This window comes from Lepidochelys olivacea (assembly GCF_965140295.1).
Source record: "Lepidochelys olivacea isolate rLepOli2 genome assembly, chromosome: 14".
NCBI lineage: Eukaryota > Metazoa > Chordata > Testudines > Cheloniidae > Lepidochelys > Lepidochelys olivacea.
In genome coordinates, this window is record NC_140424.1 from 23,180,186 (window position 1) to 23,200,334 (window position 20,149).

The following is a 20,149-nucleotide window of genomic DNA, read 5'->3' on the forward strand; positions in this document are numbered from 1 at the left end:
GATGTGGCTGGGGACAGACAGACACGGGTGTTCTCTCTCCCCAGCGCTGGCTGCTTGACGCCCCGTGCCATGCAGTGCCGGTCCGGGCTCGGCTGCGCTGCAGGGCAGAGGCAGAGGCAGCCGCTCAGCCCCGCCCCGCCCGCGGCCCGCCCCCGCCCAGCGCGTCCCGGTCCCTCGCTGGTGCAGCCCAGCGGCGGCTACGTTGCCTCGGCTCCATCCCGGCCATGGAAGCGGCTCGCTGCGGAGACCCAGCCCGGCGCCGCGGGCTGTAGCGCTGCCGCGGCACCCAGGATGGGCAGTGAGCCCCGGCGGGAGCTGCCCTGCAGGTGGGTGAGCGGAGCCCGGCTGGGGCTGGACGCCGGGGGGCGAGCGGAGGCCGGCTGGCCGAGCCGGGCTGCAGGGGGGCGGCTGGGGCATCGGTGGGGCTGGCGTCCCGGCAGGGCGGCGGGACCCGGGGGAGGGAGGCCCGGAGCGGGGAGGCAGCAGCTGCCCCTGCCCGGGCATTTCCCCTCAGCCCGGATGCGGATGGGTGCTGCCCACCCCCGAGCCTGTTAGCACCCTGCCGCCGGGCCGAGGGCGCCGTGCGTGGGGTGGGGTCTGACTCCAGGGCTGGGTGAGGTCTCGCCTGTTGACAGGAGCGATGGGGAAAGGCCCCGGGTGGTGCGATACAGAGGTGAGTCATTTCTGAAGCTTGTTTTTCTACCGGAGCCTGGGTGGGTGTGAAAAGTTCCTGGGCTGTTTATGGGCCATCCCAGGTGTGGGACCCGGTTTGGGGGGGATGTCCCAGCTCAGCCCTGCCGGCGGGCGGGGAAATTCCAGGGGCTCTCCAGCCTGTCATTGCAGTGGCTGGATTTTTGAGCCTCTGTCTCTGCTGCCCCAGGTGGGAGAGCAAGCAGTGACCTGCTCCCCCCACTGCAGGAGGATGTTAAACAGTGGCCTGTTATGGCAGGATTGAATGCACTGGCTCTCCCAGGCCTGGAGTCCTGGAAATAACTGGAGAGGATTTGGGACCACATGCTTTCGATCAGTCCTAATCCATGTGTGATTTGTGAGAGGGGAGCCGCCTTCCCCTCCGAAGCAGCAGGGATTGAGAGGAGATGGGGGGTAGGCACTAACGTGGAGACAGAATCCATCAAAAAACGCCACATAGGGAATGGAATGTGGTTTTGGACTCTGCCCAGATGGACACAGGAGTAAATCATACTCCTAAGAACATAGAATCTAGAAGCAGACAAGACCCACCAGGTCTTTTACATCCACGTGGCTCTCAGTTTGGGATTGTTCCCTGAGGAGCTTCATCCAATCTAGTGTAAATCTGGGCACCGTCCCTTCACCTTTCTCTGCGGCAGGAATTCCCCCAGTCGAATGGAGACCAATGAGCCACTCTCCTTTAGTGCGTCAATCTCCCATCCCTAGTTAAACTTCACCGCAAGAATCATTTTGCTATGCAGCTGCAACTGGCTGGAGCTTGGATCCAGGCTAGTGCCCGTTTTGCTCTCGCTTGTCCTGACCACCTCCGAGAAAGGCTTAATGCAGATGTTATAAAGGAGGGAAAAGACTCAGTTGATTGAACTAGCTGCAGTGTACGAGATATACAGAAACAACCTCTCAGGCGTTATCTGCACTAGCATGTTTGTTCAAACTGCACACTATTACTAGCACTTGTTCAGCTTCACTGGCTGATTGTCGGTAGCACTGTGTCCCACTGTCACTACCAGCAGTCATGGTGCAACAGCAAGAGATGAAAGTTGGGGTTGCCTGCATTGCTGTGTCATGGTTTCTCTGGTAGTGCTAAGCAGCAACAGTGTTATTGTTCAGTAGTGAGTTTTTTAAATAATATGTTTGTATATTCTGCAAGCTTCTATTTAGGAAAATGAAAAATGCCATAAAAAACATTTTGGGGGGAAAAGACACTATTTCAGTCTTTCACTTTTTTATAGTAATACTGAGGTGGCTCTGAAAACTGGTGCAGAAATTTGAATTCTAACAATTCCAGAGCACGAAGCAGATGTGTGAATTTCAGATCAGAGTTTGTAATGAGAAATTTGGAAGGGAGGAGGATAAAAGGTAAAAATATAAAGGAGATTTATATTTGGCGCCTTCCGAGCCACATATGATAATCTTCAGAAGTTTGAGAGCTGGGCACACCTGCCAGGGCTCAGAGCTTCTGAAGCCACGAGCCCTGACAGGTGCCTCCTATGGGGCTGAAGCCCCCTAGACTCCCCTCCCTGCTGGGCAGAAGTTCCTCTCCCCTCCATCCCCCCTTGCCCAGGAGTGCTCAAATTACAGCCAGCTGGATAAGTATAGCTCCTGGATCTGTGCTATACAATCCATAGGTGCCCTGCTCTTTATGACGGAGGAGAAGTGGTGTGGAATCACAACAGGTCCAAGCGTGCAATGCTCTATCTTGGTCCAAGTGTTCAGGCCCCTTTGTATGCCTGGCTACGCAGCCTCCATGGATTGTGCCTGTGAATTAAAGATGAAGGCAGCTGCTATCTGCGTCACTTCATGTAAACTTGATGCAGCCTTTGGGCTCCTGGTGAGATGCCAACGCAGCCTGTCAGTTGGGCAGAGTTTGGACATCCCTGATGTGATGGGAGGGGACAGCAAACACGTTGGAGCAGGGTCCTGAAGTTCTTAGCAAGCAACCAAAGAGAGAGGCTACATGGCAGGCAGGGACAGAAGCAAAACGAAACTATGTTGTGGCTTCTTCTACTTAACTTTATAAATAAAAATTCATGTTATGTGATGAAAAAGAAGAACTGAATCTAGATGAAAGCGTCAGAGGAAAATTACCACACTCTGCTCTCAGAAGAGCCTGGCTTTAACAAGTGCAGCGGAGTGCTTGCGGCTTTGAATAAACGAGCAAACTCTGTAGCTGTAATTGCACCACCGGTGTAGCTCCGCTCGTGGAAGAAACACTGTGGACACTAGCGTAGACAAGACTGGGTCATCTTTGTCGTTGTGTCAGCTCAGTGACAGGAGTGCTTGCAGCGTTTGTATGGTACAGCCACAGATCAAGTGGGGCTAGGTTTCAACTTCTATATTTATTTAATAAAGTGGACATTTACCTGCCCCTAATGTGCGGGGTGAATAATTTATATCTTGGGGTTTTCCTTGTAAACTTTCAAGTGGATGCCCAGACGTGGGACGATGTGCAAGGCATATTGGGGCAAGCCCTGCAAGAGCATTTTCAAGTGTGTGCCTGGAGCAGTGTAAATTCTGTTGACTTTTAAGCTCTGGTCCTCTTCAAATGCTTCAGAGCTCTGTTTTTCCATTATCTGGAATAGGTGCGAGGATTGGATCAGGTTCCTTTAGAAACAGGGGCTCCCCCACTGGCTTAGCTCCACGGGTTGATGTGTGTTTTTCATTGCTAGCTGAAACTTTGATGCCCAGTTGTGTGGTTTATAGAGCTGTTTAGCTGGGGAGATTTCAGGGTTGGACATTTCGTCCTGATGGTTCTGGTAAATAGTACTGCTCATTGATACAGTTGCTGATCTCCTGCTTTTTCTTCTCTCTTTAAGAAGATTACCTCTCCCCTTCCTCAGGAGGCCCTGGATGGTGGTGATCTTCCATTGCCAAACAGAGTCCATCAATGCCACTCTTAGCTTGATGTGCAGCACTCCTTCCCCATCCAGGAACTGAGAAAACTCTCTTTGCAGCCCTGACATCCTTTACTAGCCCAGTGACTGAGGGGGCTGGGCCTGGGGCTCTTAAATGTACGAAAGTGTGAATCCCCAGGCTGCTCTACTAGGTACTTCCTGAAACCACACCAAGTAACATGCAGTTCATGGTTGCTGCAGGGCTGTGTGGTTTTGGTCAGTATGCTTCTGCATTGCGCACTGAGCTGCTGCTCAGGTGAATGGGCGGTAGTTAGCAGGATTCTTGCCTTGCGTACTGCGCACGCCACGCAATAGTGAAATGCTTAAAGATACACAAGGGCTGTTGCACGGGCAACTTGGTGTCATCGTCGTGCTGTGCTGTTGCCCCCTCTGTGAGGTGTCCCAGTAGGGTGGACACGACCTTCCCTCTCCTGGTCACGGGCCTAGTTGGTGGGGAAAAATCCATTTTTATTGTCCTTCTGGGGAGGAGAGCAAATGCAGTTTCCAAACTCACTTCCCGTTATAGACACCAAAAGGGGGCTTTTGTGTGTTGATGATCTTGTCTTTGGCTGCCAATTAACCCAGCATGAGAACTTGTCTCCCTAATGATGCTTCCATGGGACTCCTTGGGTGTTTTAATTGCAAAGATTTGAGCAGCTAGCAAGCGATGAACATGGAACGTACGCTGTGCAGTAGCTAAAAGACACAGTTCTTTGGCAAGCCTTCATTAGGAAATAAGGACGCTGGCAGGAATGCTTCCGAGATGCAATTTTCTTAATGAAAGCTACTGAATAGGGAGCCTCATGGGGAAGAACAGGCTCTTGCAGGGCGCTGCCAATTGCGCCTCTGTAGTGTTAATTTTATATTTCCTCTTCATTGTTTCTAATACCCTCTTGGAAGCTTGCAGATAAACACTTTGTTTTCCTACTAATTGTGTCCTGTTTGGCAAGTAGTGGTTATAACACATGTTTTTTGGACTACATGAACTCCTAGGTTGTTAGTCTTTGATTTCAGGCTTTGCCATTTAAAAGGCAGCTTACATTTGCAGTAAGATGATCCCTATCATTAATATCACCATCTCTCAATGATCTCCCCATAGAGATTTGACAGGCAAAAGCATGGCTGACTTTTAAAATATATTTATGAGAACTGTAGCTGGAGCTTTCATGTGTGAAATTGATGCAGTACCCCTGTGAAAAGTGGTTTTGTAAAAAATGGATGGTCATGTTTGTGTCTTGATTGTTTTTGTGCCCAGTGTGCTACATTTTCAAGAAAGGTGGCTTATCTAAATGACAGCCCTGAAATCTCTCCCAGAATCTGAGAGTTAAGCTGGGTTCTGCCTTTCATGCCTCATGACCTGTAATAAAGATTCAAATTCTTCTCTGGGGCAGTTGGGCAACCTCACTGTTTGCATTGCATGCACACCTGTAACTAATTGGTTAGCTATGCTCCAGTTACAGGGATGATCAATTTATGCACAAGAAGGAATAAACTCCAGCATGGTCTTTCTTTCCCAGTTGTGCTGGTTCTGCAGGGGAACAAGGGGTAAAAGCAGAACACGTGTATTTTTGCCACTAACGAGGGCATATGTCATATTTTTGAGTTAAATAGGAAAACAGCATATGTTACTTGGCTAACTACTTATAGGCTATCCTCACTGTAGATCCACAGAGGGAAAGCTCTGTTGAAATGCTGCTGTCTGTTTGACACAGTTCTCAGCTGTCCTTGTATTAGGAAGGATGTAACTTTCTTCCAGTTTTCCGTATCTTTTTTTTAATTTTTATTTTTTGATCAAACATGCTTCTCCCAAAGTTCTTTCTTTCTAACTGGTATCTTGATGAGTTTGTACATCCCTTAACCTATTCCTTCAGCCACTGATGGTGTGTCTATTTAAACCATATCCTTGAGTCAGAGGCTATGCCACAAACAAGTTCTCATCCTTTCAGGTGGCATTTCCTTTTTCTCATTGTTTCTGGCAATCTGTATAAGTGAACCTGCACATGTGTTTCTTCACTAGCAGTGCCTTTGTGTTGCTAAACTTGGCAAATAATGGCTCAGTGTGAACTGAGGAAGACTGAGCTCCTTAATACAAGAGGGAGCATGATCTATTTAGGTAATGAAGTTGCAGTTCTTGGGTTAAGATAGGACTGCAATTCTGATTGAACATATTATAGCACTATAAATCTTGCCTTTTTAACACAAGGAGGCTGCCATCCTGCATTGGATCTGTGCAAATGGACCCTGCACAGAATGCTCTAGACATTATGTAGGGCTCTCTTTGGGACTGGCCACGTAGATCCAGTTGAAAGATCGGGCTTAAATTGCTGCTGAGACACTCGAGAGTCCATAGGAGATTCTCTACCAGGTTAAATTCATTTTAAGGTGGATCCAGTCTGGGTCGCTATTGTTGCTGGGTGAAAGGCAAAAGAAACAGTAGTCTGAAGAAACTACAGGGGCACAGTGGGCTCCAAATAACTTGTTGAACACAGCATGCGGGGCCCAGTTACTCAGACACACGGCAGCTCTGGCTGAGTTTTTTTTTTAGTAGAAGATAGTGGGCTCACTAACTATTGATATCAGTTTGGAGTAGGTGGTAACCCTTTAAATAAAGTACCTTTTATAAAAGTTTTGGGAGTGCTGGTGGTGACTGCAAAAATAGGTAACATCGCAGTCCCTAAAATTCCTCCCCTACAGCGAACTATTTAGTGAGCCTATTCAGCCTCCCATCACCCCTGTGAGACAGGGAAATGCTGTTATCCCCACTGTACAGATGAGGGACTTTGGCAAAAGAGAGACTTAAGGGTATCTCTATGCTGCAATCAGAGGTGTGACTGCAGCACGCGTGCGTGTACCTGAGCCAGCTTGGCTCTAGCTAGCTCCACTGACCATAGCAAGGAAGCTGCGGCCGCATGGGCTGCATAAGCCCATCCAGGACTCTGGGTGTGTACTCAAGCAGCTGGCTCATGTTGCTACAGCTTCACTGCTGTTGTTACTTGAGCTAGCTAGATCAAAGGTAGCCTGGGTATGTCTACATGTGCTGCAGTCACACCTCTGGCTGCAGTGGAGACAGAACCGAAGTGGCTTGGCCAGGTCACGCAGGAAGCCTGTAACAGAAGAGGGAACTGAACCCAGGTCTGGCAAGTCCTAGCACCCTGGGACATCCTTCCTCTCTTCAGGTGTGTGCTGGGATCTGCTCGTCTAGAAGACATTGCAGGACTGGAGCTTTGGTGGATAAATATGTTTCATTCCCTAGCTGCTCCTTGTATTATGATAATGTACAATCCAAGAAAGCAGACCTGGGCTTGTGTAGACTCCTTTTATTCTTGTATTCTCTTGTTCCAGAGAATGCTGAAGGTGAGACACAGAGAATTCCTTGATTCTTTTGGTATTGTGGAACTGGCTTGCATGGGTGGGTAACTGGATGGATGTTGGACATTAAAACCCATCCCATCTTTAGAAATTAGCAAGACCATGCTAACCCTAGCCCAGCTCCAGGTCAGAAGGTGGAGTGGTCTTCAGCTGCAGCCTGGAGAGATGTTGCTGTCAGATCCATAGTTGCAGTTGCATGCAATTTTGCAGGATAAATTGGGTTTAAACCCCTTTGTGAGCCATGAAAACAAATGTGGATCAGAATCACACTTTTACTCTGTGCTGGGGGAACTTCTGAAAAATGTCTCACTGTTGCTAACAGTGGCTTAGCCAAAGGTCAGTAGTGATAGGAACCCTAGCATAGATGAGGTTTCGGCTTTTGACATGGCTTTCAGTACCACTCAGTTTAACCTTGCTAGGAGCAAATCTAAATGATTGAGAACAATGAGGTCAGCAGCTGAAACAGTGTCCGTATTACCAATTAGGGCTCCCTCTCAGTGGGAAATGTTTACGCAAAGGGAGTTTTAGAAACAGGGCCTTAGGGTAAAGATTTAATTTGTTTTTTGTTTGTTTTTTTGGTTTTCTATTCCGTTTCAAGCAAATCTGTTTAGTACCTTAGGAGTTAAAAAACAACATTCAGGAACATTAGGGCTGGGGTTTTTTCCTGACCCTTCTGTCCTGCAGTATCTTTGTTTCACCACTAGAAAACTTAAGCAGACACAAATTGCATTTGTAAGCTAGTTTTTAAAAATAACTCTATTGGGCAAAGTCATCACTCCATATTCGTATATGGAATTCACCAAAAAGAGGCAATGCAGAGTAGTGGGTAGAGCACTGGCACATGGGAGACATGGGTTCTATTCCCCACCCCACTATGTGATGTTGGGCAAGTCATTTAACTGTCCTCTATTTTTTACCATCTGACCTCCTTGTCTGTCTTGTCCTTTTAGACTGTAGTCTCTTTGGGACAGGGAATGTCTCTTATTATACATATGTACAGTACCCAGCACAATGGGGCCCTGATCTCAACTGGGTCTCGAGGTGCAAACAGTACAGCCAATTGGCAGGAAGGGAAATGACTTACCATGTTATCTTTTATGTGCAAATCTCTGGGGCTTTTAAGACAGGAGCACTTTGGAGAGAGAAATGAAGCTGGATGGCCAGTGGAGCAGTGAGATAATGGGAGGGGGATGATTACATGGTATTGCAGTATCACTGTATTCACTTATTCCTGGTACAAACCTACATGATGGGACCACCCACATGTACCTTTCACATGTTAAAACTCTGGTTTTCCCTTAATGCTCTGTCCTGGTGGAGCTGTTGCCATGTGTCCTTTCTTCTGCCCTCTCCTTTTATCTTTCCTTTGTGGCTGCTGTGGGTATCCATTCATGACTCCTTGAGGCTGGGCAGAACTTGGGCATGTGGCTGGGCACAGTGCCACAAGTGCAGGGAAGCAAAGCTTGATCCAGGGGAGCTTGCTTTCTGAGCCTGTCCCCCAGGGGAGCTGCTTCTGGGCTGGATGTTTTGAGGCCATCATGGGAAGTAGCTTCATGGGCAGTGGGTTATAATAGGACAGGGAAGGCTAAGCCTTCCCTAGTGCAACCACCGCCAGACACCTGGGCCGTGTGGCCACGCCTCTTCCCCTCCCTGCTCTGCCCCTTCCACAAGTCCCCCAGGGCCCGCTTCTGCTGCCTGCCTGCCTGGTAACTTTTCCTCCACTACACCACCCCTCCTGCCCAGAGATCACCGCTGCATTCCTCCTTTCCCCTGCTGGGGCAGGGTGTGTGAAGGGGGACGCAGCGAGCCAGTGGTGGATGGGGGTGCCTGGTGGGGGAATGAGGAGGTGGGTGGGAGAGGGGTCTCACGGTGGCTGGGGGGGTGAGGAGGGACCAGGCGAGTGCGGGGGTCTCTTGGTGGGACATGGCAAGTGGGGAGGGGACAGGGGTAGAGACGAGGTTGGAAGAGGTGGGGCAGGGAGCTAACCTTCCCTAGGGGAAGCTTCACCTACCACCAATGAGTAGCTTGTTGGTATAGGCATATAATTCTTACCCAGTATTTGAGAGTGGTTCTGGGTTCAAATCCCCGACAAGCCTTTTCAAATGCCAGTTATTGTCTTGTGCCTTCAAGATAGGCTCTAGTTCGAACAAGAGTTATTTCAGAGAAGGTCTGTTGCCTGTGTTTAAACAGGAGCTCAGGCTAGATGGTTGCAGTGGTCCCTTAGACTCTATGGGTAGTGCTTCTGGATTTAGACTTCATGAATGGGTTTGGGTCACTTTTTAAACATTTTCCCAGTAGGTCTGGGGCAGGCTCAGGGTCCTGCAGTGTTCCCCATCCCCGCTGCTCATGCTCCCCAGGTTAGGGAGTGTTGCTTTAGCAGGATAAGAAGCTAGGTTTTACAAAAGTGTCCAGGTGCTTTATATCAGGGGGTAGCCGTGTTAGCCTGTATCCACAAAAACAACAAGGAGTCTCGTGGCACCTTAAAGACTAACAGATTTATTTGAGCATAAGCTTTTGTGGGTAAAAACCCCACTTCTTCAGATGCATGGAGTGAAAATTACAGATGCAGACATAAATATACTGGCACATGAAGAGAAGGGAGTTACCTCACAAGTGGAGAACCAGTGTTGACAGGGCCAATTCGATCAGGGTGCTTTATAACTTCCTTAACAATTCTTCCCTTTCCTCTGCCCTGTGAATAGCAATGGTGGAGTTTCCATTGCGTGCCAGTGACGGAATGCTCAATCCTACAAGTGAAACTATCAAACCCCACCGCTATCTCAAGTTAAATCTTCCTCAGGCTTGATACTGAAGTTGTAGTTGAGAGTATCATACCAAATGAAACTAAGCTTCACTGTTATGATAAAGGCTGAGGTGGGTTTCTTTTTTTGTAATTGATGCCAGGAACATGTGCATTTTCTCTCTGAAAAGTGACTATGTACTGACCTTTATGTAATCATCGAGTCAGATACGTGTTTGTGTTTGGAGTCATTTCTGCTGTGAGGAAAACAAGCTGCCGCCCTCCCCAGTTAGCCTGGCATATCACACACCGCAATGGAGGAGTGAACTGGATTGTGTTCAGCAGGATGGTTACTGAGTTCAGTTATATCTGTGCAACTCCATAAAAGGCAGTGGGACTGCTCAGGTATTACTGAGAGCAATCTTTGTGAGGACAGGTGTTGCCAAGGACACATCTTATACTATGTGACTTTTTATTACCAGTGAAGATGCTTGAGAAAGGAAGAAATCAGCTTGAATCTCCGATCCTAGGCTTAATCTGCAGGACTGACCGTTAAAACATCTTTTGATTTGTAAATTGAGCACAGTTGATCTAGAATTACTGGGCAATGAGAAACAAGGAGCACCATGATGTTGTTTTTAGAAAGTTAATTTTCAGAGTTGAGCTGCACTTCAGAAAGAATAATTCCCAGCATATAGTGGTAGCTTTTAAGTAACCATAGATGAGACCTGTTAGGTCATAGTTTTTAAATTTCTTGAGCAATAGGGTTCCATAGTTTCCTTTGGGAACTTATTTCAGAGACTAATAGATCTCCTTATTAAGATGTTAGAATGTTATGTGTATGCTATGAATCAATCTAAAGAGCTGAGATGTCTTTTTCTGACTGCCCTAAATTTTTGACACTTGTAACAGTTGGAAGGAATCCTCTAATAAAGTAACATGGGAGGGAATACCTGTTTCCTAGAAATGATGACTCGAATTCAGAGCTGGGGAGAAAAACATATGTCCATTCTGCATTTAGCTGCTTTCTGACAAGATGCATGGTTTTTTTGTTTTTGTTTTTATAAACAGTGAGTGCATCTCCCATTTGAAGACTGCTCTGCGTTGCCTGTCTGGGAGATTAGCATGTGACATATCTTGATTTTTAGTAAGGCTTTTGACACAGTCCCACATGACATTCTCATAAGCAAACAAGGGAAATGTGATCTAGATGAAATTACTGTAATGTGGGAGCAACACTAGTTGGAAAAAAAAACTTACTTGAGGAGTAGTTATCAATAGCTTGCTGTCAAACAGGGAGGATGTATCTTGTGAGGTCCAACAGGGGTCAGTCTTGAGCTCAATATTTTCATTTCCACTTATAAAATGTATGGATGACACCAAGCTGGGAGAGGTTGGAAGCTCTTTGGAGGACAAGATTAGGACTCAAAACAGGCTGGATATATTGGAGAGTTGGTTTGAAATGAACAAGAAGAAATTCAGTAAAGACAAATGCAAAGTACTACTTTTAGGAAGTGCAAAGAACTACATATAGGAAGGAAAAATCAAGTCCCCAAATACGAAATAGGGAATAACTGGCTGGACGGAGTAGCACTGCTGAAGAGGATCTGGAGGTTATAGTGGATCACAAATGTATTATGGTATGATGCAGTTGCGAAAAAAGCTAATGTTCTGGGGTATATTAATAGGCGTGTCGTATGTAAGACATGGGAGGTAATTGTCCCTCTCCTCTTGGCACTAGTGAGGGCTTAGCTGGAGTACTGTATCCAGGATTGGGCACACACTTTAGGAAAGATGAGGACAAATTGAAGAGAGTCCAGGGGAGAGCAACAAAAAATGATAAAAGGTTTAGAAACCCTGACATCTGAGGAAAAGTTAAAACAACTGGGCATGTTTAGTCTGGAGAAAAGAAGACTGAGAAGGGAACCTGATAAGTCTTCAGATATGTTCTGGGCTGTTATAAAGAGGATGATGTTCTCCATGTCCACAGAAGGTAGGAGAAGAAGTAATGGGTTTAATCTGCAGCAAGGAAGATTTTGGTTAAATATTAGGAAAAACTGTCTATCTCTAAGGGTAGCTAAGCTCTGGAATAGGCTCTGAGGGAGGCTGTGGAACCCCCATCACTGGAGGTTTTTAAGAACAGGCTGGACAAGCACCTGTCAGGGATGCTCTAGGTTTACATGTTCTTGCCTCAGTGCAGATGGACAGACTAGAGTAGGGGTTCTCCATCTTTTTTTTCTCCCTGTGGGCCCCCCCCCCCAACATGCTTTAAAAGCTCCAGGGCCTGGCAGAGGAGCCTCAGGGGGTTCAGGGCTCTGATTTTTCTTCCTGAAACCAGCTGGGGGCTGTGGACCCCCGGTTGAGAACTGCTGGACAAGATGACCCCTCCAGGTTCCTTCCAGACCAACATTTCTATGCTTCTATGTGGGATAGTTTACGCGGAGGAGAGTCTTGGAGGAGGATTTGGTCTGGTGGGCAAAGTACAGATTTGTTGCAGTCTGTGCTGGAGATGACTTGGTGGGACAAAATTAGCATCATTCTTTCTCAGCATGATCAAAATCCTCCTTCGTCATTTTAGAGGGGTTGGGAGTGGAATTCCCCCCTATCTTTCTGTACATCAAAAACAAAAATAGAGCTTGCCCTGTGACAGCGCTAATACCAAGAAAGATGTTTTAAAAATAAGCCTGGAGGAAGTGATAGTTTGCACATCTCCTTTCCAACCATTCTGCAAACAGTTCTGTCCTGTCAGTACCACATTGTGTTGATTCCCCAAAGACTGCATGCAGATGTAGTCGCCCCATCTCAAAAAAGATATATTGGAAAAGGGTCGGAAAAGGGCAACAAAAATGATTAGGGGTATGGAATGGCTTTTGTATGAGGGGAGATTAATAAGACGGACTTTTCAGCTTGGAAAAGAGACGACTAAGGGGGGATATGATAGAGGTCTATAAAATCATGACTGGTATGGAGAAAGTAAATAAGGAAGTGTTATTTACTCCTTCTTATAACACAAGAACTAGGGGTCACCAAATGAAATTAATAGGCAGCAGGTTTAAAACAAACAAAAGGAAGTATTTCTTCACACAACGGACAGTCAGCCTGTGGAACTCTTTGCCAGAGGATGTTGTGAAGGCCAAGACTATAACAGGGTTAAAAAAAGAACTAGATAAATTCAAGGAGGATAGGTCCATCAATGGCTGTTAGCCAGGATGGGCAGGGGTGGTGTCCCTAGCCTCTGTTTGCCAGAAGCTGGGAGTGGGCGACAGGGGGTGGATCACTTGATGATTACCTGTTCTGTTCATTTCCTCTGGGGCACCTGGCATTGGCCACTGTCGGAAGACAGGACACTAGGCTAGAGAGACCTTTGGTCTGATCCAGTATGGCTGTTCTTATGTTCTTGCTGCTGGCATCTAAAGCTAGACCTGCTCTCTGTGAAATCTCATCATTCATGCTGCTTAGTTATTGTGGGGAGGATGTCTGCAGATACAGCTCCCCCCAATGTTCCTATGTGCCCCTCCCAGGGGGCTGTGAGGTGGGGATCGAGCAGTAATACCAAGTGCTCCGTGCATCCAGGTCACTTTCCCGACCTGGGCTGTGCTGTGAGGCGAAAATCAGGAGCTGCTGCTCTCTGCCCTCCCCTTACACAGTCAGGTGGAGAAAGTGACTGGGATGCAGGGAGCCCTGATATGGCTCCTCACTCCCCGCTCCCTCACAGCCCCTAGTGGGGACTTGGAGGAGCAGCATTGGAGAGGGTGAATGAGCAACAATGCTAGCTGCTCCATGCATCCAGGTTTGTTTCCCCAAGTGGGCATGGGGGTGCAGGGGTTCAGGGCAAAGGGGGCACAGTGCAGGGGATGGAACACAGGATGGGGCAGAGGTTAGGGGTGCAGGGGGCACAGTGTAGGGGTTAGGGGTGAAGGGGGGCAGGGATTGGGGTAAATGGGGACAGGTGGGAGGGGGTTGGGTGCAGGTGGGGAGTGCAGGAATTAGGGGTGGAGGGGGCAGAGTGCAGTGGTTAGGGGCACAGGAAGGGAGTGCAGGGAGCATAGTGTAGAGGTGAGGGGGCAGGGATTAGGGGCACAGTGCAGGGGCTAGGAATGCAGAAGGGGTGACCAGAGTTAGGGGTGCAGTAGGGGGGCACAGGGGTTGGGGAACCTGAGGAGTCCACAGGTGGCAGGGGCAATGGGGGGGAACCACACCCATGGGGGCGAGGGGCACAAAAATACAAGTTTACCCAGGACACCGTTTTCCCTAAGGCTGGCCCTGAGGGATAATACTGAGCAAGTCCGAAGAGTTGTAACGTAAATTACCATCACTGGGGAAAACATGCCTTGACACAGAGAGGTGGGGACAAATTGTGAGAGCAGCAAGGACCTCCGTGGCCTATAGAGCCAGGGGGCAAGTCATACGTATCACTAGATTTCTGAAAGTGATTTTTTTAAAAGATCTGAGTTTAACTCATTGTATTCCCATAAAACTGCTCTCATTTTATCTGCAGTGAATTCAAACATATCTGTTCAATAATTAGAGAGATTTATGCCACACTCTCTAGATCGTTGTGATAACATCACGTAAGTTCCTGTGTTTCACAGCCTGCTCTGTCAATTGGCTCTGTGGGTAAGCTCCGCCCATCAGCATGATTTCTGCGTCTCTAGTAACTTGCCAAGTTGGAGTAGGGGGAGGAGATCAAAGGAGGGCAAAGCTGAATTGACCGGCGTAAACATGTGATTCGGGTGGGTGGGCAGAGGGCTGGGGAGGTTGGGCCCAGTAAAACTGTAACTGCCCTGCGTTTGGGGTGTTAGTTATGAATGGTGGAAAGGGCTTTAAGGGGGTGGAAAGGGCTTTCAGAACAGCTTTGTGCTGTTCTAAAGGGTGTGAGCGAGCATGCCCGAAACCAAAAGCAGAAGTCTAGAGTGGGAAGCTGTCTTGGGGGGATAAGAGGGGGAAAGTCACAGACCATACACAGCTCCCGACCCCTGCTCATGTTAAATGCCGTCCTGGTTTGTTCACTGCTTGATTTGCCCCTTCTTCTCCCACCATCTGCACACATCGTGAAAGGGAAAACCTGTCCCTGATGACTAGCGACCTGCCAGGACCAATGCCACACAGTGCATTGCTGGCCTAGCATGTTACAAGTACAAGGATCTCCTAGACACCACCAAATACCCCTTCATCCACTGCTCCCACCGTGTGGTTCTGTCATGCACCAATTCCCCATCAATTTAATATTGGGTACCCTGACGGTACCTAGCACCTGGGCATCTGGGTGCCAGGCAACCAGTGAGAAGCACTGATCCCACAAAGGGCTGGGCTTGTGTAGCATTCCCTTTCCCCAGGGATGTTTTCATGTATCCTTCCCTTGAGAGGAGAGATCCTCCCCCTCTTATGGCGTTTCCTCTCTTCTCTCCTGTTTGTCCCCACGTGGGTCTGTCGGAAGGAGATGTTGTTTCGAGAGAGGGGGGAATGTCTCTGTCAGACAGTTGTGTCAGTTTAATCTCCTCTGGAGGGGGTTCTGTAGCTAGGGGCCCTCTGCTGAGAATACAGCTGTTGCATCTCCAGCTCCCCTCCTCCAAAATGTGGGGGTTCTAGCCCCATTCCCTCCTTCACACATGTAGGGTTCCAGCCCCATTTCCCCTGCCCTCCAGCCCCTCTTGGCCCCTTCCAATTTCTTCCTCCAAAATGAAAAATATACACTGGTGGCCCAAAGGCTCTGTCTGCAAGGAGGGCACCACGACCCCCGGAGCAGCTCTGCAGGTAAGAAACCCCACGGTGAGGTGCCAGCCCCACTACCCAGCTCTGCTACACAGACTGTTCACTTTGGAAAGGCTCGTGCTACTGTGATAGCACCTCTTGCATCAGCTGTGCCATGCGGCTATGAAAGGCCCAGGGGCCAGTCTCTGCTTTTTGATGTCTGGTGCAAACCCAGAGCTATTCCATGGAAGTAAAATCCCTTTGTTATTAAAGCAGGGGATTACCCCAGGTGTAACTGAGAGCAGAGTCTGGCCCCAGAACTGGAGTAGGATGCACTTTTCTTCTGACCCTTCCAGCTCAGTAGCTGCATTGCAAACAGAAATCTTTATCTCTGACTTTCAGTTCAGTCTTTAGGGGAGGCATCCTGTCCCACTTCTGAAGGGACTAAAAGCCTGAGAGCAAACTTCAGTGACTACTGAGTCTAATCAACAGAATTATAATGCGAATGCTTCTGTCCATTTTATACTAGTGGTTTTTCTCTGAAATAACTAAAATGGTGCTGTGGTCACATTTCGCTAACTTTTGGTGCAACCCCACCTGCCTATCTCTAAACTTTCCCACCAAGAAGCAAATGTAAGCTGTTCTGTGAGGTCAGGGTTATAGTCTTAATAGCTTGGAGAGGTACTTAAAACAAGAGCAAAGTAGTACCCTGTTGCCCGTACAGCCCTTGGGGAACTGAGTGAATTAGAGGGTTGGGGTATATTGAGCCTCTCTTTTTGATTCAGACCCTGCTTGTCATTGGCAATCTTAATGGTAGCCTCAATGGAGGTGTCAAGGATCGAATTAAAGATTGGACTACCTTTCTTTTCTAGAGAGGCTGGGTTGGGTGCTTGTATAAGTAGGGGCATAGCGAGCAGATCGAGGGACGTGATCGTTCCCCTCTATTCGACATTGGTGAGGCCTCATCTGGAGTACTGTGTCCAGTTTTGGGCCCCACACTACAAGAAGGATGTGGATAAATTGGAGAGAGTCCAGCGAAGGGCAACAAAAATGATTAGGGGTCTAGAACACATGACTTATGAGGAGAGGCTGAGGGAGCTGGGATTGTTTAGCCTGCAGAAGAGAAGAATGAGGGGGGATTTGGTAGCTGCTTTCAACTACCTGAAAGGGGGTTCCAAAGAGGATGGCTCTAGACTGTTCTCAATGGTAGCAGATGACAGAATGAGGAGTAATGGTCTCAAGTTGCAGTGGGGGAGGTTTAGATTGGATATTAGGAAAAACTTTTTCACTAAGAGGGTGGTGAAACACTGGAATGCGTTACCTAGGGAGGTGGTAGAATCTCCTTCCTTAGAGGTTTTTAAGGTCAGGCTTGACAAAGCCCTGGCTGGGATGATTTAACTGGGAATTGGTCCTGCTTCAAGCAGGGGGTTGGACTAGATGACCTTCAGGGGTCCCTTCCAACCCTGATATTCTATGATTCTATGAATAGCAGTAGATTGGTGTAACTTCATTGGGTTATATTGATTTATATCCATTGAAGATATGGGGCGAAATTCTGGTCTTATTGAAGTCTACAGGAGTTTGCCATTGAGTTCAGTGGAGCTAGGATTTCACCTATGGCCTGGTGTCTCCAGGGTATACATCTATGATGGGGCCCATGGGGAGATGAAGTCCGTGCTGCCTGTTCTGCATCTGTTGGACTTTGTCAACCAGGATTGTCAATCCAGAACCTTTCATCAGCCCTAACGTCATATTTAATTTGGAATTTACTCACTCTTTAGTTTTGGCTACACTGTCAATCATCTAATGTAAGTTGTCCATGAAATGTCTATTAAAAATTGACTCTGAGTGACACGAGGCTATAGAGTCATTCCAACTCTTTCTCTGGCCTAAGTAATATTTAGGTGTGCTATTGTTTAATTAAAATGGAACAACTTCAATAGGAGAGCTTGAGGGAGCCCCACATCAGAATTATTTTGTAGCCTCGTGGCTGGGGCACTCACCTGAGAGGTGGCAGATCCCTGATTAAATCCCTTCTCCCCTTCAGGTGCTGTTGGGACTTGAACCTGGGGTCTCCTCCAGCCTGATGAGTACCCTGTCCACTAGGCTAAAGGTTATAAGGGAGGGCCTCCCCAATCCTCCCCAGCTTTTTTGTGTGTACTCGTCTGAGGGGCTCGATCGGGTAGCCGTGCTCACAGGCTGCCTGCTGGATGGGGCCTCCACATGCAACTTAGGCAGCCGAACGCCTGTCTATCTGAGCGTGTGAAGTACTGTGGGGATTAGTTGGGAGACAGGTGCCCAGGTGCCTAGAGGGAGGCTGCTGTGTGCATGTCGAGGGGGAAAACTTAGGTGCTGAGTGAGTGTAGGCACCTACAGGTTTAGCCGGCAGCTGAGAGGAGTTTGTGGTTTGTAGTGTTGATGTACCTTCATGGATCCCACCCTAAGTGATTTGCCAGAGGTCCCAGAGAGAACCTGTAACAGAGCAGGAAATCGAACCTGGGTCTCCCAAGACCTAGGGTGACTCCCTGAGCACTGGACCATCTTTGCTCCCTAAATATCTTGCATCATATCCTTACACTTCACTATGTTCTGGCTGTGGTGGGATGGCAGGTGCCCTTATGTAGCCGTAGCACCAGTCCTGGAGAACTCAGAACAGATGTTAACAGCTTCCCAGCCAATTTTAACTGCACTCATGGGGCATTGGGTGACAATATATGATGCATAGTGTATATTAGATAACTGGCTCCCAGGACATTCAGGGCTTTAAAGATTTTTCACCAGCACCTTGACTGGTGCCCAGAAATGAACAGGAAGCCTTTGCAGAGACTTTAGCATAGATGGTGAGAATCTAGGGGCATTCATGGGTCCAGAAGAAGACGAAAGCTGTAAACCACTGTGGTAAAAGGTGTATGTATATGCCCACAATAGATAATGTAGATGCAGCTGTGACCCTTCAAACTGACTCCCTACCAACAAGCAGTACTCCTTAAACCATCTGGGTTGAGCTGTAAAGAGTTCACTTACATCTGGATTCTTATCTTGGTCAGGCACTCAGTGAGTGAGTAGTGACACCAGAGCCTGGGTAGCCGAAAAAGATGCATAAAGCTGGCTGTCAGCATATGGGTGACCATGCAGTCCATAGTTATTTATCATCTCCTGTAATGGCTTCACGTACACATTGAACAGAGGGGAGGTCACAAAATGGAACCCTGCAGAACCTCAAATTGGGGGCTTCTTGGGGTGGAAAGAGCCCACTGGGGAGCCACTCGGTCCATCTTGGAAGATCCATCTTATTCAGTGGGAACAAATGTTTCAAAACAGGCTCCTCAGAATATCAGACAAAGGTGTAACAGGATCCAATGGCTGGAAGTTGAGGCTAGACATTTCAGACTGGAACTAAGGCATACATTTTTAACGGTGGGTGGAACTAACCATTGGAACAATTTACTAAGGGCTGGGTGGATTCTCCATCACTGGCAATTTTAAAATCCAGATGGGATGTTTTTCTAAAAGAGCTGCTCTAGAATGATTATGGGGGACTTCTATGGCCTATGTCATACAGGAGGTCAGACTAGATGATCACTTGGCCTTGGAATCTCTGAATCTGTTTATGAATCAAAGGCTAATAAAAGCTGCATATATCCTTACCTTTGTCTGCTGTTGGTAGCTCGTAAGCAGTTATTGATATCAATGCCATCTACCCTCCTGATACTGATATGGGTCAAGAAAATGCCTCTCAAACTTTACCCAAAGAAGGGAGTGTCAAGACAGGGCATTGGCATCATGGCAGGGTCATTAAAGATGGCTTCTTGAGCAAGGGTCTTACTGTAGCTTATGTAAGTGGGACTGGCCGTCACAGGGACACATTTATCAGTAATAGACACCTAATATCTCCACTGGCCTTAATCAGCCATGAAGAACTGGCTCCATCACCCAGGGGGTCAGATGCACACTTTCAATTCTGAGAGACTACATGTATCAGTCGTCAGAGTATGTGGAGCCATTGCAACTGAAATACAGATTAATACTAATACGTAACACTAGCAATTTCATGTACAGGCACAGAAGCCTTCGGATGTTAACAAGACCACTTTGGCCTTTTCCTTCAGCAGCCCTCAGATCCACAATTAGATTTGTTTCAGAAGTGCCAGATGATTGTTCTGAAAAGCTGGAAGTGTGTTTCCAGTGATAATGGAGGTGAAGCGGACTGTGTTCTCAGCATGTTCCTTGGGCATCCCGAACTCAGTGATAAAACCTTTGTTCCGCACCATGTATTCTGTACAGGTGGCAGGGACAGAAAATAAGTGTGCTGTGGGGAGGTGAGAGATCCTGCCTGACTTAAGGCATTTTTTATGAGAACTCCTAACTTTCTAGCATCTTCAGTCCACGGGCAGATTCTCACACTTCCCAATTATGCAGTAGACTAAACAGGGTGTGAATTACAGGCATAGGTCTTTTGGCCTGTTGCTTGCTAATTAATACACTGTAATTCCCACACTGAAGAGTCATAGGGTGATTAGGAAATATTACCTCTAAAAATATTTAGACATGTTAATCTGGTGATGAAGCTACAACAGTAAATTCAAAGCCCCAGGGAATATTTTGTGAATCAAACCTGACACAAAGCTCTTCTATAAAAAGGTTTCTTCTTGACGAATCCCCTTAGCAGGTTGGAGAGCAAGAAATTTTCCCTAGTAGGTACAGGGAATCTACCCATCTGACTTTTTCGGACCTAAGCGATTATGGT

General features: G+C 47.6%; 1 protein-coding gene across 1 annotated transcript in view; it reads left to right on the plus strand.

The window, feature by feature from the left end:
• The first annotated feature begins 215 nt into the window (after nt 1-215).
• The window catches only part of PIK3R5 (phosphoinositide-3-kinase regulatory subunit 5), a 93,593-nt gene continuing 73,659 nt past the window's right edge, over nt 216-20,149 (plus strand). Inside the window, exon 1 of the mRNA XM_084646760.1 lies at nt 216-326. The gene's annotated coding sequence lies outside the window, so the exon portion shown is untranslated. The remainder of the gene's footprint in view (nt 327-20,149) is intronic.